Here is a 12,888-nt window from a genome sequence, read left to right on the forward strand (position 1 = left end):
CAGATTTTATTTCAAAGGTGGTCAGATTTCATGTCACTAAGCAAGAAATTTGGTATTGTGCCATAAAACAAATTTCCCTATGTATTTCGAAAATTCTATACAGTCATCCCTTGATAGCTGCAGATAGACTTCAAGACTGACAGAAGCCTGTTGTCAGGGAGAGAAGCACAGGAGAGCCATCCCAGACCCTGAAACCCACTTTCCTGTGAGACTTAGCAACACTGACTTTTTCCCCCATTCCCACAAGCGGTGGTCAAGCTCAGGGTGGACCCAGATGGTGCTGTACTACCCTCTGCTGGCTAATCTAGGTAGTGCAAGCTCTCCAACCAGCAATTAAAAGGCTTGCAGCACCCGGGCACATAATGGTGTGGCACAGCTAAAGGGACCAGTTTAGGGCCTGACTTGCAAGAAAGGCAGTTCAACGGAGCATCTCATTTGCATCTAATAAGCACCAGCATGCTGCTGTCACAGTTGAGCTTGTGGGTCTATTTGGGTCACTGGGATAAACACTGTCAAACATGTCACTGAATTTCTCCGCATGCCACCAAAGATTAAGCCCCTCTCACCTGCACTGGCTCCTAGTTTTCATCTCTGTCCCACTTTGGTCATTGATTTTTGTCCACTGGAGCTCTCTCCTGCCACCTGACCTCAGTCTCCTCTACCCCCCATCCATTCCCAGTGCTGACAATAAGGAGACTTTCCTTCAGGAGAAGTGACACCAACTGGGTGTCTTCTCTCAGCAAGTCACACAGAATGAGGAATGTGGCTGGGCTTGCCACAACAGACCAATTCCTCCCATTTAGAACTCCAGGGTCCTGCCCTGCCTCAAGGCATCCTTTGGAGTTGGGCTTAGAACCGCATCCCCTGACGCCAAGTCACAACTGCTTATCATTTTGCAAATAGAAATGTAAAAATGTTACCAATGACACTCCAGAGTTTACCCCAGGAAACATGGTGTTTGTTCCCATGTCTCCATGATGAGGAAGCCCACTACTTCCCATGTCCCTTCTTCCTGTGCAGCCCACTTCCATAACAGTAATAACAATGTCACCCACCGGAAGTGAAGGGAATGATGGTGTGTGTCTTTGCCACAAATCCTAGTATTAACCAAATTCAACCTGTGCAAACATGTATGATTTGGCAATTCACCTCTTGTCTTAAGCCTGCTGCCTTAACTACTTGGAAAAAGCTTACATGGCTCAGAAAACGTGGAAAAGAATGTTCATGGTGGTAATGTCCTCCATAGCAATGCTGGGAGCAGCTGGTATGTGGCCAAGAGCAGATGTGTGCAGTTTGATGTCTGTAGGTGAATGTGGACTGCTTCCCACTTAATGTAAAATGATCTCTGACAATGAAACCAAATTGCTGTATTCACCATGATATAGAAATGTCAGAAACAGGCAAAACTAAAAGGATACCACATGGTGTGATTAAAACTAGAGGCCAGACAGCCCAGCAGAGATGGAGAAAACATATCTGAGAATCTCCTTTGTGGGGAAGGTGGGCTGCACTTGGGAGGGTCTGGAACTTCTAGAACACCAGAGGAGTTCTGTTTTTCACATCAGTATTTGTACACGTGAGCTCCTGTTTTACTGTTTTTATACATAGTTATGTGGTCATCATAAACAAGCCTCTGGCAGATGTACATAATAGCTAATGAGATGTCACCTGACTAATCACAACCCTGAGTAGTTCAAGCTGTGTTTTTAAAATGAGCGCTGCAGAGTCAGCAAGCATCATGGAGGTGCCCGTTTTCATTAAGTATTTTCCAGTTACTAGGTGCAACTGTGCAGACCAAGTGTTAATAAAAAGTAGTAACCAATATTGGCCTAGAACTTGTGGCTTGGAAGGTCCATGACCAATCCTGCCTCAGCCTCTCCCAATTTTCATTATACCCAAATGTCAGATGACACTGAGGCCTCAGATGGACAAAGTTTCAGTATTTGTATGAGGTTCAAACTGCTTTTCACATACTCAGGTACCCTCAAGAACCTGTCTGTGTGTGTGGTATGGGTAACCATGTACACAGGTACATACAGCTGTGCATACATGTGGAAATGTATTGTTATGATTGTTGTAATAAAAAGCTGAAAGGCCAATAGCTAGGAAGAGTTTAGGTGGGACTTCTGGGGACAGAGACGACTCTGGGAAGAAGAAAGGTGGAGTTGGCAGCCAGACACAGAGAGGAAACGGGACGTGCAAGATGGGCTAGAGTTGAAAGCTACATGGTATAATATAGATTAATAAAAATATGGGTTAATTTAAGTTATGAGAGCTAGCTAGGAATAAGCCTAAGCAATAGGCTGAGCTTTCATAATTAATAAGTCTTTGTCTCATTATTTGGAAACTGGCTAGTGGGACAGAGAAAGGCTCGCTACATATGGTGTCCAACATGGGGGCATGTATTTCCACATAGGATCTGAGAAAGTTTTTTTAAAAAGTTCCAAAAATGCAAGCATGGAGCCAGATACAGCTTCCCAGTCCTATTGTCTCTCAGGTGGGCTGTGGTGTACAGAGACAAGGCTTCTGGTGACTGTTTGTGGGCTGGAGCCAGCTGCCAGCACCATGCGCTAAATTGAGATGCACAGCAGCTGACATGGCAGTTTAAGATTTGTCTCACTCAATTAGAGAACGTGGTAGGCACACAATAAAGTCAGGTCCAGACCCAGAAAAACCTCGAAACAGATATACTGTGCTTAAAAATGTGCTTAGATGCTGAAGAAAGAAAAGAAAATTGGGTATAGACAGTCATAGAAGAATAAATAGTTTAAAAACAATTAAGTCTTTAAAGAGAGAGTAAAGTAATATGAAAGGAATAAGCCATATAAAGATGGGAAATACACAGGGTATCTAGTCCTGTATAGTGTTTTGTTGATTTTGATTTTTTTTTTTTTTTGCAGGAGAAACCTTTATTAACGTATGAGCCAAAAAATCAAACAAATGGTCCAATGAGCTTTTTTTTTTAATTTTTAAAATGCTAATGAACAAAAAACAATAGCTGTTTAGAAATATTGGACTACAGAAACTGCTAAACTGTAAAATTGTCTTGGCTTCAGAGTGGAAGTTGTTACGGGAGAGGTTATGGTTTTGTTTCCATAGGAAATGAAATGCTATGGATTCCTTTAAAGTTAATCATGATTAGATTTGATTGGGGGAGACTTCCTGAAAATCTTGGCTACAGACATAAAAAAAAGACTACAGAACAGGTAATGTATATGCTGACCCCTCTACTATGGGAACAGCTCTGAGACTGGATGAGACATGAAAAATCTTGTTGGCTATGGAGTCCTCATGACTTATTATAGCATGCTATTCTTTCATATGACATGGATAGAGGTTTGGTTATACAGTCCAAACAAACTTATAAAGTTAACAGATTCATTTTACCTGCTCAAACATAAAACAAAAAATCTTTAACTGACTCGTGCACACCACACATTCCATACTTGTGTTAATACAGATATGTTTGTTACCTTTAAAAGTTTGTGTTTTCAGAAAAAAAGGACCAGATACCAATGAAGACAAGTAGCCTAGATGATCCAGCCTCTCAGAACGCCTCTGTTACAGTTTCCTCAAAATTCTGCATCCAAAACAACTTCAAAGTTGCTAGTTGAAATGGTCCAGCTGTTAGTTAATTGGCTGCTTTGTGTTCTTACCCTGCAAGGAAATGTCATGAAACACGATAGAATCTGCTAATAAGAGTTTTATTAAAGATAAAGGGACAGAGAGTGCGCAGGCCTGTGGGAGAGACACGTGTGTGGAGAAGAAGAAGGAACCGGGAACATGGCGCCGGATTTCAGAGTTGTGGGAGCTCACAGTGGGCCATCATGACTTTGCCATGCTTGTGGAGTCAGGATGTGGGCACCAGGAAGTTGTCTGAATCCTCACATGAAAGTCAGAGAGGGTACAGATGTAGACAGTGGCTATGTATGTGTATGAAGTAATGAACAATTTTTAGGACTGTAAGAGGCTTTGGTGGGAACAGAGTTGGATGACTGGGAGGTGTCCTTCCAAAGTCAATACAGGACTCTTTCTGAAGTATCCTGGTTTTCTGTGGTGTCCTGTGACAACTATGGGAGGGCCAAACAGTTGGAGGGCCCCAGGAGCAAGATCTTTACCTCACGCCATCTCTTCTTCCTTAGGATTTCCTACAGGTGGACCTAGTGAAGTGCAGGGAGGGCTCAGGCGGGTGGGGCGGGGGTGAGGGCTTGAACTTATAAGTTCTTCCTCAGAGAACTGTTTTCTGTGCGACCTGTCCTGGCCCCTGTTGTCCTCCTGGGCCTGTGCTCCTCTGACACCTCTCACTGGCTTCTAAAGGACAGATCCCTGGGCTCCTGCCATCAGCTTGCTAGAAGCAGACTGGTGCCATCTTCTTAGGTGTCCCCTGGTTGTGGTTCCTTTGTCACACCACTGAGGATGCTCTGTGCCAAACAAGGTTCCTACAGGGACAGAATCCAGAGCAGCACGCCTCTGGAGAGGCATCTAGTGCTTGAGAGGGGTGGGGGTGTCCAGAGGGGGCCAGCCAGGGCTGGGAATTTCATGTGTCATCCAGAGAGTCAGCTGGGAAAGAGGCACTCAGAAGAGGCAGTGACGGAAGACATGAGGGGACACATGTCACTGGCTGTCACTTTGTGATACTGGGTAGTATGGTGGTAGGTGAGAATGCCCAGGGGGTAGCGTGGCATGAAAGGGATAACTGTTCCTCCCGGGGTCTCTTGCTGGGTCCCCCAAAGGGTGGGGTTGTTGGTTATCCTAATGGCAGATGAGGAGAAGCTGGATCTAGAGACTGAGGCCTGAAAGAGGTGGTGTGAACAGGGTACACTTGTGTCACAATCTTGGGGACAGCCAGGGCAGCACTGGGTGCAGGGAAAAGGAGCCCTTGAGGACCCAGTATCTACCACACAGCCCAGCACTCTTCTTTTCTTGCCTGTGTTTCTCAAGCCCCGCCCCGTGAATCTGTGGACATTTCCGAGAATACTGTCTTTACTGGAGGGTAAGTATCTCAGGGCACTTAACAAAACACCATACTGGGTGATGTAATCATTCGATGCCTCACAATGCTGGTGCTAGAAGTTCAAGACCAAGAAGGTACAGGCAATGTTGCTTTGTCCTAGGGTTTCCCCCCTGACCTTGTAGATGGCTTCTTTTCCCTAGGTTTACCTGTGTCTTTATAGATGGAGACTTCAATGTTTCTGTACCTGTCACTGATATAATAAGATCAGGGATACTTCTTCCTAAGTCTACTGGTCAAACTAGGGTATGTCATCTCAACTAGATACTTAAACTTATTAAATTAAAAATCCAGACTAAGGATCAAATGTCAATAAAAATAAACCTCTTGATTCCCATCAAGCGTAGTGGTAAGAGAACAGGTTCTAGGGGGTGGTATATCTCAGTTGGTACAGTGTTTACCTAACATTCATAGAGCTCTGGGTTTGTTCCTTTGCACCACATGAATGGCATAGTGGTGCATACCTATAGTTTGGGCATTAGAGGCAGGAGGATCAGAAATTCAAGATCATCCTCAGCTATACAGTGGGTTCCATGCCTGCCTGGGACACATGAAGCAGACAAACTGAGGAAGAACCACATGGTGAGTGTGCTGTGCCAGAGACAGACTAACACATGTGTGTCTTTCTGCAGTCAGAATTTATTGAATAACAATAAACTCATAAATGCAGCAGTTTAAAAAAATATTTTATTATTTTTATTTGATGGGTTTGAATGTTTGCCTACATGTATGTGTGTACACCACATGCATGCCTTGTGCCCATGAGGACCAGAAGTGAGCATCAGATTCCATGGAACTGGCATTATAGGCAGCGGTGAGTACCAAGAACCCAAGCCCAGTCTTTTACCTGAGCAGCAAGTTCTCCTAACAGCTGAGTCTCCATCTGCAACAGTCTTTTTGTTTTATTTTGTTTTGTTTTTCAAGACAAGGTTTCTCTGTGTAGCTTTGGAGCCTGTCCTGGGACTTGCTCTGTAGCCCAGGCTGGCCTTGAACTCACAGAGACCCGCCTGCCTCTGCCTCCCGAGTGCTGGCATTAAAGGTGTGTGCCACCACCGCCTGGCCAAGCTGCAACAGTCTTAATGGCAATCATTTGTCAGATAATTCTCTTTTGATAACCTGGCTGAGGCAAAGGTAGGCTCTTTTATTCTAATCTTAACCACTAGTATCAACTCTTACATCACATAGCAAATTCTGTCTGTCTATATATTTGCATTTATGTGGTTTACAAAATAATTACAAATTAAAGAGGCAAAATTAGAGTTCAAAAAATCTAAGCAGTGGGGTGATGGATGTGTAATCAGAGTCTTTGTTGGTAAGATAATGGACCCAAGACCAGCTCCAACAAAGAAGCTGTAGTTGGTGCCACAAGAGAGTCAGGTTTGAGGGCAAAGCTGTGAGGTTGAGTCCAGGTAGGAGGTAAGAATGCAGAACCAGATCAAAGGAAGGATGGTGGGTTCAGGTCTAAAGAGGTGATGGGCAGAGAGGTAGGCAACTGACTGATGAAACTAAAGCCCTGGGGACAGTCGGGAATTCTGTGGATCCTTGACAAATGCATCGGTTATCAGAGAACAGGTCTGTGTGGGACTGTCATCACCCCAGTTCTAGGTCCATCACTTTATGGGGTCCAGGTCTGGTGTGTTTAATCATTTGTTGCACCTGGTTTCTGTGACATAATTTTACCCAAGAGCAAACTTGTCCTCTTTCCTCAAAATGGACTCAAAAGCTCCATTGTAAAACGGAGTCTCTCAGAGAAAGGCACAGCCTGAAAGGCACAGTTTCACACCATGTAGTAACTCAGTAGTAACATGGAGTAACTCAGACCTGCTTACAATAAATCTTGGCAAACCACATTTACTGCTTTTCGTTTCTTTGATTTTGTAATTTTTAAAAATCCTTGCCTGAAGTGTTAATGGCAAACTGGATACTTAAGATAGCTTAAGAAGGATAGCTTTACCTAACATCTCAGGAAATATTAAGGAATAATTCAATCATAATTGTTTGGATTATGTAAATTAAATAAATGGGAATGTCATAAATATTTATAAATGAACTCTAAAAATAATTATATTTTATGACTGCTTAAGAACAGTTCCCAGGGGCTGAAGAGATGGCGCAGTGGTTAAGAGCCCTGGCTGTTCTAGAGGTCCTGAGTTCAATTCCCAGCAACCACACAGTGGCTCACAACCATCTGTAATGAGATCTGGCGCCCTCTTCTGGCCTGCAGGGATACACGCAAACAGAGCACTGTATACATAATAAATAAATAAATATTTAAAAAAAGAGCAGTTTCCAGCTGACCCCCTCCCTCCTCCATTCTTTTCTAATTTGAAAGTTTCCAGTAGGCTGAACTGAGAGATAGGGGTTGCCTACTGTCTCAGTCACTGCTAAGGGACACAGACTACTTAGCATTAATCACCAAGTGCAAGTTGACAATGCATTTTTTGAGTATTTGTGTGCTCTGTTCTAAGATGGCATAGGGAACCAAAATGTATGGGTTTCCCCACAAGCACGAGAAGTTGTAATAGGCATGAAAATGTAGTAGGGTGCAAAGAAAATGTATTTTGATAAGGGAGGATGGGGGAGTTGTTCTTTAGAGGAAAAGAAAGCAATTTTGTTCTGAAGTAGAATGACTGGTTGTTCCAGAATGAGAAGCAAGAAAAGACGAGGAAAGCAAAAGAAACTTCCTCCCAAGCCCAGTTATTATAGAAAATGTGTCAAGAGGTTAGAGGGTTCACAGGAAGGGAGTTGTGTGTGTGCTCAAGAGTAGCTGGATTTACTTCTATGTGGAAAACACCAGGGGAAGCGATGTCTTGGCTTTGTTCTTTCCCTCTGAAACTCTTGCTGAATTTGGCCTGGCTATTGTGACAGTGTCAGAGGTGGGGTTGTTAACAGCGGATTAAGTTGCTAAGAGGGATTCAGCACTTTCCCGTGGAACCGGGTCAATTCTCATTGTTATTGGAGTTATCAGGGTCACAGCGGGTGGCCTGGCAGCTTTAAGAAGCCAAACTCAGCTACTTGTCCTTAATATGCCTAGCGAACAGGCAAACATTAGAGCAAAGTGGAAAACGCTTATTGATTATGGCCACGTGGGAAGAGGGGCAAAGATGTCCAGTGGTGTCATCCCTTAACTCTCTTTCAGGGTCCAAATGTGAGGGTAATGTTTAACTGGAAGGCAAAAGGTCTGCATAGCTAAGCAGGTCCAGTCAAGGTGTGGTTTTGTCTATCATCATGGTGTAGGCCCCAACTCCTTCCTGCAAGATCCTTTGAGAACTTGTCTGTGGTATGTATGCACGTTCTCTTTCCAGGAGACAGGATCCCCCTCTTGCTAACATCAAGACCCAGCCCTTTCCTTCTTCCAGAATGAGATTCCTTGGGAAATTCTAATTCCTTGGTGGTCCATTGTTTCAGTAACTTGATTGTCAAAGGAGACACACAATTGTCCCTTTAAAACATCTGCATTCCTGCCAGGAAGGCTCTATCATGGTCATGAGTGCTCACACCCTTCGAGGCATTATTTACAGGCGAGCAGGTTGGAATAAAACCAGCCACCCACTCTCACGCTCCTTGCCTCTTCATCACTGACGTCATCACTACTTCCCCCTGATGTCTACGGTGCTACAAACAACACAAGGCTCTAAATAACCATATTTCCCTTATAAATTGCCTAGCTTTGGGTATGTGGGTTCAGCGATAGAAATCTAACCAAGACACAAGCCCTACCATCAAAATCCGTTCTGGTTTTCTCATACTGTCAGTCTATTTTTAGTAAAGACTTGTGAGACTTTCCTCCCTCCCTTTTAACCTATGTGAAACTCACCAAGGAAACAAAGCTCTTGTCAAAATATTTTCTTGTGCTTCGTGTTTGCCTTGAGCAAGCACTTAATTACCCAAGAAAATGGAGTCTTGGCGACATTGAACAGTTAGATTTTGTGCTCACCTTGGTGACCTGCTGTTTTTCCCTCTAAGATTTGTTTTTACTTTATTAAACTTTGTCCCATAATTATCTGTGATCCTATTACATTGTTAGGATCTATTCGTTTCGGATACAATCTATATTGGTTCCTTTTCCCGTCACGTGATAGGAAGCAATGCAAGGAAGGAAAGCTTTAATTGGGCTCGAGTTCTAGGATGCAGCCCAACCTGGCAGGTTCATCATGGCAGGAGGCACTTGAGGCACCTAATCTATATTGTGATGAGAACAGGAGATAAGGGCTGGTCAGGCAGTCAGGAGCCTCAACATATTCTTGTCTTATGCCGGAAGCTGAAAACATCTTTGGTTTTGGGGCCGGAGAGATGGCTCAGTGGTTAAGAGCACTTTCTGCTCTTACAGAGTTTCTTGCCCTCACATCAGGCAGCTCACAACCTCCTGTCATTCCAGCCCCAGGGGATCTGATACCTCTGAGCCCTGTGAGCATCCATACACATGTGCACCCCCAACACACAGATAATTGGAAGTAAAATAAACAGTTAAAGGAAAAATGCTAGGACGGAGGGCTGATTTTTGTTCATGTTTCTCCCTCTAAATGAGCAGCTGTTTCTAGAGTCTGCATGTGAAGAAGCATTTGGGCACATCATGACTGAGACAACTGGACTGATCCGCTGATGTCCCCCCGCATGCTGTACCACAATGTCTTAAAAAAAAAAAATCCGATTAAAAGCCCCAGATGAACAGTTTGATGGTGTCCCATTCTGGGGACTGGCTCCTCCCCATAAGCGGGAGCTTTGCCTTGTTTCTTCTTAAGCTCCTAACTATGAGTCTATAATAAAACTCCTTTCTAAACGCATCTTCCCATTGTCTGTAAATTCTATTCTTTGAATTTATGAGATAAGAACTCAGAGATGGGCCACTGAGTTGATGGAAGTTTTGTGTGACCCTGAATATCTGATTTCCTAATTAAAGCCCATCTGAGCCAAGAGAGCAACCTCTGTCAACTCAACATTTCCTGTACTGAGTCCACAGTCAGGAAGCAGAAAGAGGTGAATGCTGATACTGAGCTCTTTCTCTTTTTGATGAAGTCCAGGACTTTAACCCATGGAATGGGGGGAGGGTCCCCAGTGGGTGGGGCTTCTCACCTCAGTTAATCTAGCATAGAAACCCCTTCACACACATGTCCATGTTACCTGAGCCTGAAGATCTTACTGATCTTGCCACCTCTACAGAAGCCAGCCAAGAGGCAGAGAGGTTGGTGGAGGAGACATTTTTATTCAGCTCTGGGCTTGGGAAAACAAAATGGAGATGTAAGCCTCGCAAGAAAGCAACTGCTGAAAAGGAAAACACCTTCTGGGGCTCTATGGAATAATAGGTTGAAGATGTCCACACCTGAAAGCATTTGGTAAGGTACAACTCCTTCTTTATAGACGTATTTTTCTTTCTTCCTTATTTTTCTTCTTTTTTGTTTTTTCTAGACAAGGTTTCTCTCTGTAGCCTCTGCTGTCTGTCCTGGAACTCACTCTGTAAACCAGCCTAGTGATCCACCTGCCTCTGCCTCCCAAGTGCTGGGATTAAAGGCATGCACCACAAGGGCCTGGCTATTTATATTTTCTTTCTGTAATTTGTAGTCCATTCTGTTAGATTAAGAGGTTTTGTTTTTCCCATGGTGATACTAAATCTTATGAAGTTGACAATCAAACGTAATGATCACAACATCTCAACATCTAAACTTCCAATTCAGAATGGTCTTTCCCCTTCCCCCCTTCTAACTTTGAATGAACTATGAAATTTCCCAGAAGATGCTGGGAAAATCTCAAAATATATTTTTTCTTATTACAAAATGAGAGCTGTTAACTGGTTAGGTTTATGTGATATGTTGAATTTCTTGAGACACTTGAGACAGATGCTACATTTCAGGTAATATCTGCATGCATGTGCTATTATCCTAACTGCTGTGGGATGTCTTTCTGTATGCTGTGAATATGTGTTGCTCTGATTGGTTGATAAATAAAACTGCTCTGGCCTATGGCAAGTCAGGTTATAGCCAGGTAGAAAATCCAAGGAGAAAGACAGGAAAGAGAAAGGGGGAGTCTGAAGAGACACCAGCCGCTGCTGAAGGAGAAGCAAGATGCCAGCAGACTGGTAATGCCATGGCTACATGGCAACTTATAGATTTAGGGAAATGGGTTAAGTTATAAGAATTAGCTAGCAAGAAGCTTGAGCCATAGGCCATCCAGTTCGTTGTTAATATAAGCCTCTGTGTGTTTACTTGGGTCTGAGCGCCTGTGGGACTGGGTAGGACACAGGAAAACTTCTGACTACACATAACTATTTCAGAAATATGTGAAGTGCATGGAAGTTTGCAAATGCTCTGTCTGATGAAGACGTGCTTGACATAATGACCACTGAGGACTCCCAGAACTAACTAAAGCTTTCATCTGTAAGACATACCAAGCTGGAGTGAACTGAGGAAGGAAGACAGAACTCTCCCAGAGTTTGAGTTTTAAAGTGATCTGTGTATGCATAGAATCCTTGCCTGCTCTTGTAACTTTAATTTAATGGAGAGCAAAACAACAATGCATAACTTCTTCAAATCTTCTTTATGATTATAACTTGTGGAAATCTTGAAGTGTTTTCCTTTAAAATTTGCTTATATCAGCTGCTTAGGTACAGTCCACACCAGCCAGAAGAATAGGTAAGAGAACCATCTGCCTGCAGAACTCTCCCATACCCACAGTTCAGATTCCAAAGACCCAACCTGCTGGTACCCCTTCTTGCCCCACTGCCCACTCCCAAGTCAGGTAATATCCATTGCTCAAGTACAGGCCATGCCAGTCAGAAGAACAGTTGCAGGGCACACCAGTCAGAAGAACAGGTGGAGACCCCTTGCTGAACCAAAGGCCATGCTAGCCACCAGAAGTCCAGCCCCCCAATTCAGATGGAGCCTTCCTGCTGGACCAGAGGTCACGTTGGTGTCAGAACTCCAGGCCTCAAAGACCAGAAGACCAAAGAGGAAACAGAAACCAAGGAATAAAACAAAGACAAACTCAGAAATTGGCACCTAGACCTATAATCACCCCAAACCCAGTTGCCTAGATACCAGAATAAGAACACAATCAACAACAGCCAAGGCAGTATGTCACCACTAGAGCCCAGTATATACCCTACTACAGTAAGCTCTGGAATATCCCAACAAAGCTGAAGCATAAGTAAAATACCTTAAAATCAATTTCATGAAGATGATAAAGGTCCTTAAAGGAAAAAAATGAATAAATTCCTTAAAGAAATCAAAGAAAAGACAATAAAAAATTGGAGGAAATCAATAAATCTCTTAAAGCTAAGAAAAAACCCCAAACAGTTGAAAGAAATGAATAAAACTGTTCAAGACATGAAAATGGAAAAAGAAGCAATAAAGAAAACACAAACTGAGGGAATTCTAGAAATGGAAAATCTAGGGACATGAACAGGAACTACAGACACAAGGACCACCAAAAGAATTCAAGAGATAGAAGAGAGAATCTTACGTGTTGAAGGTACACTAGAAGAAATGGATACACCAGTCAAAGGAAATGCTAAATCTAAATAGAAGAAGGAGAAGAATTCCCAGCTCAAAGGCCTAAAAAGTATTTTCAACAAAATCATAGAAGGAAATTCTCCTAACCTAAAGAAGGGCATACCCATAAAGGTACAAGAAGCATATAGAACACCAAATAGATTGAACCAGAAAAGGAAGTTCCTTTGCACATAATAATCAAAACACTAAACACACAGATAAAGAAAGAATATTTAAAGCTGTGAGAAAAAAAGAGTAAGCAACATATAAAGGCAGACCTATTAGAATTACATCTGACTTCTCAATGGAAACTCTAAAAGCCAGAAGGGATGGACAGGTATCCTGCATACTCTAAAAGACCAGAGATGCCAGGTCAGACTACCATAGGTAGCA

Source organism: Peromyscus maniculatus, chromosome 10 (assembly GCF_049852395.1).
Source record: "Peromyscus maniculatus bairdii isolate BWxNUB_F1_BW_parent chromosome 10, HU_Pman_BW_mat_3.1, whole genome shotgun sequence".
Taxonomy (NCBI): domain Eukaryota; kingdom Metazoa; phylum Chordata; class Mammalia; order Rodentia; family Cricetidae; genus Peromyscus; species Peromyscus maniculatus.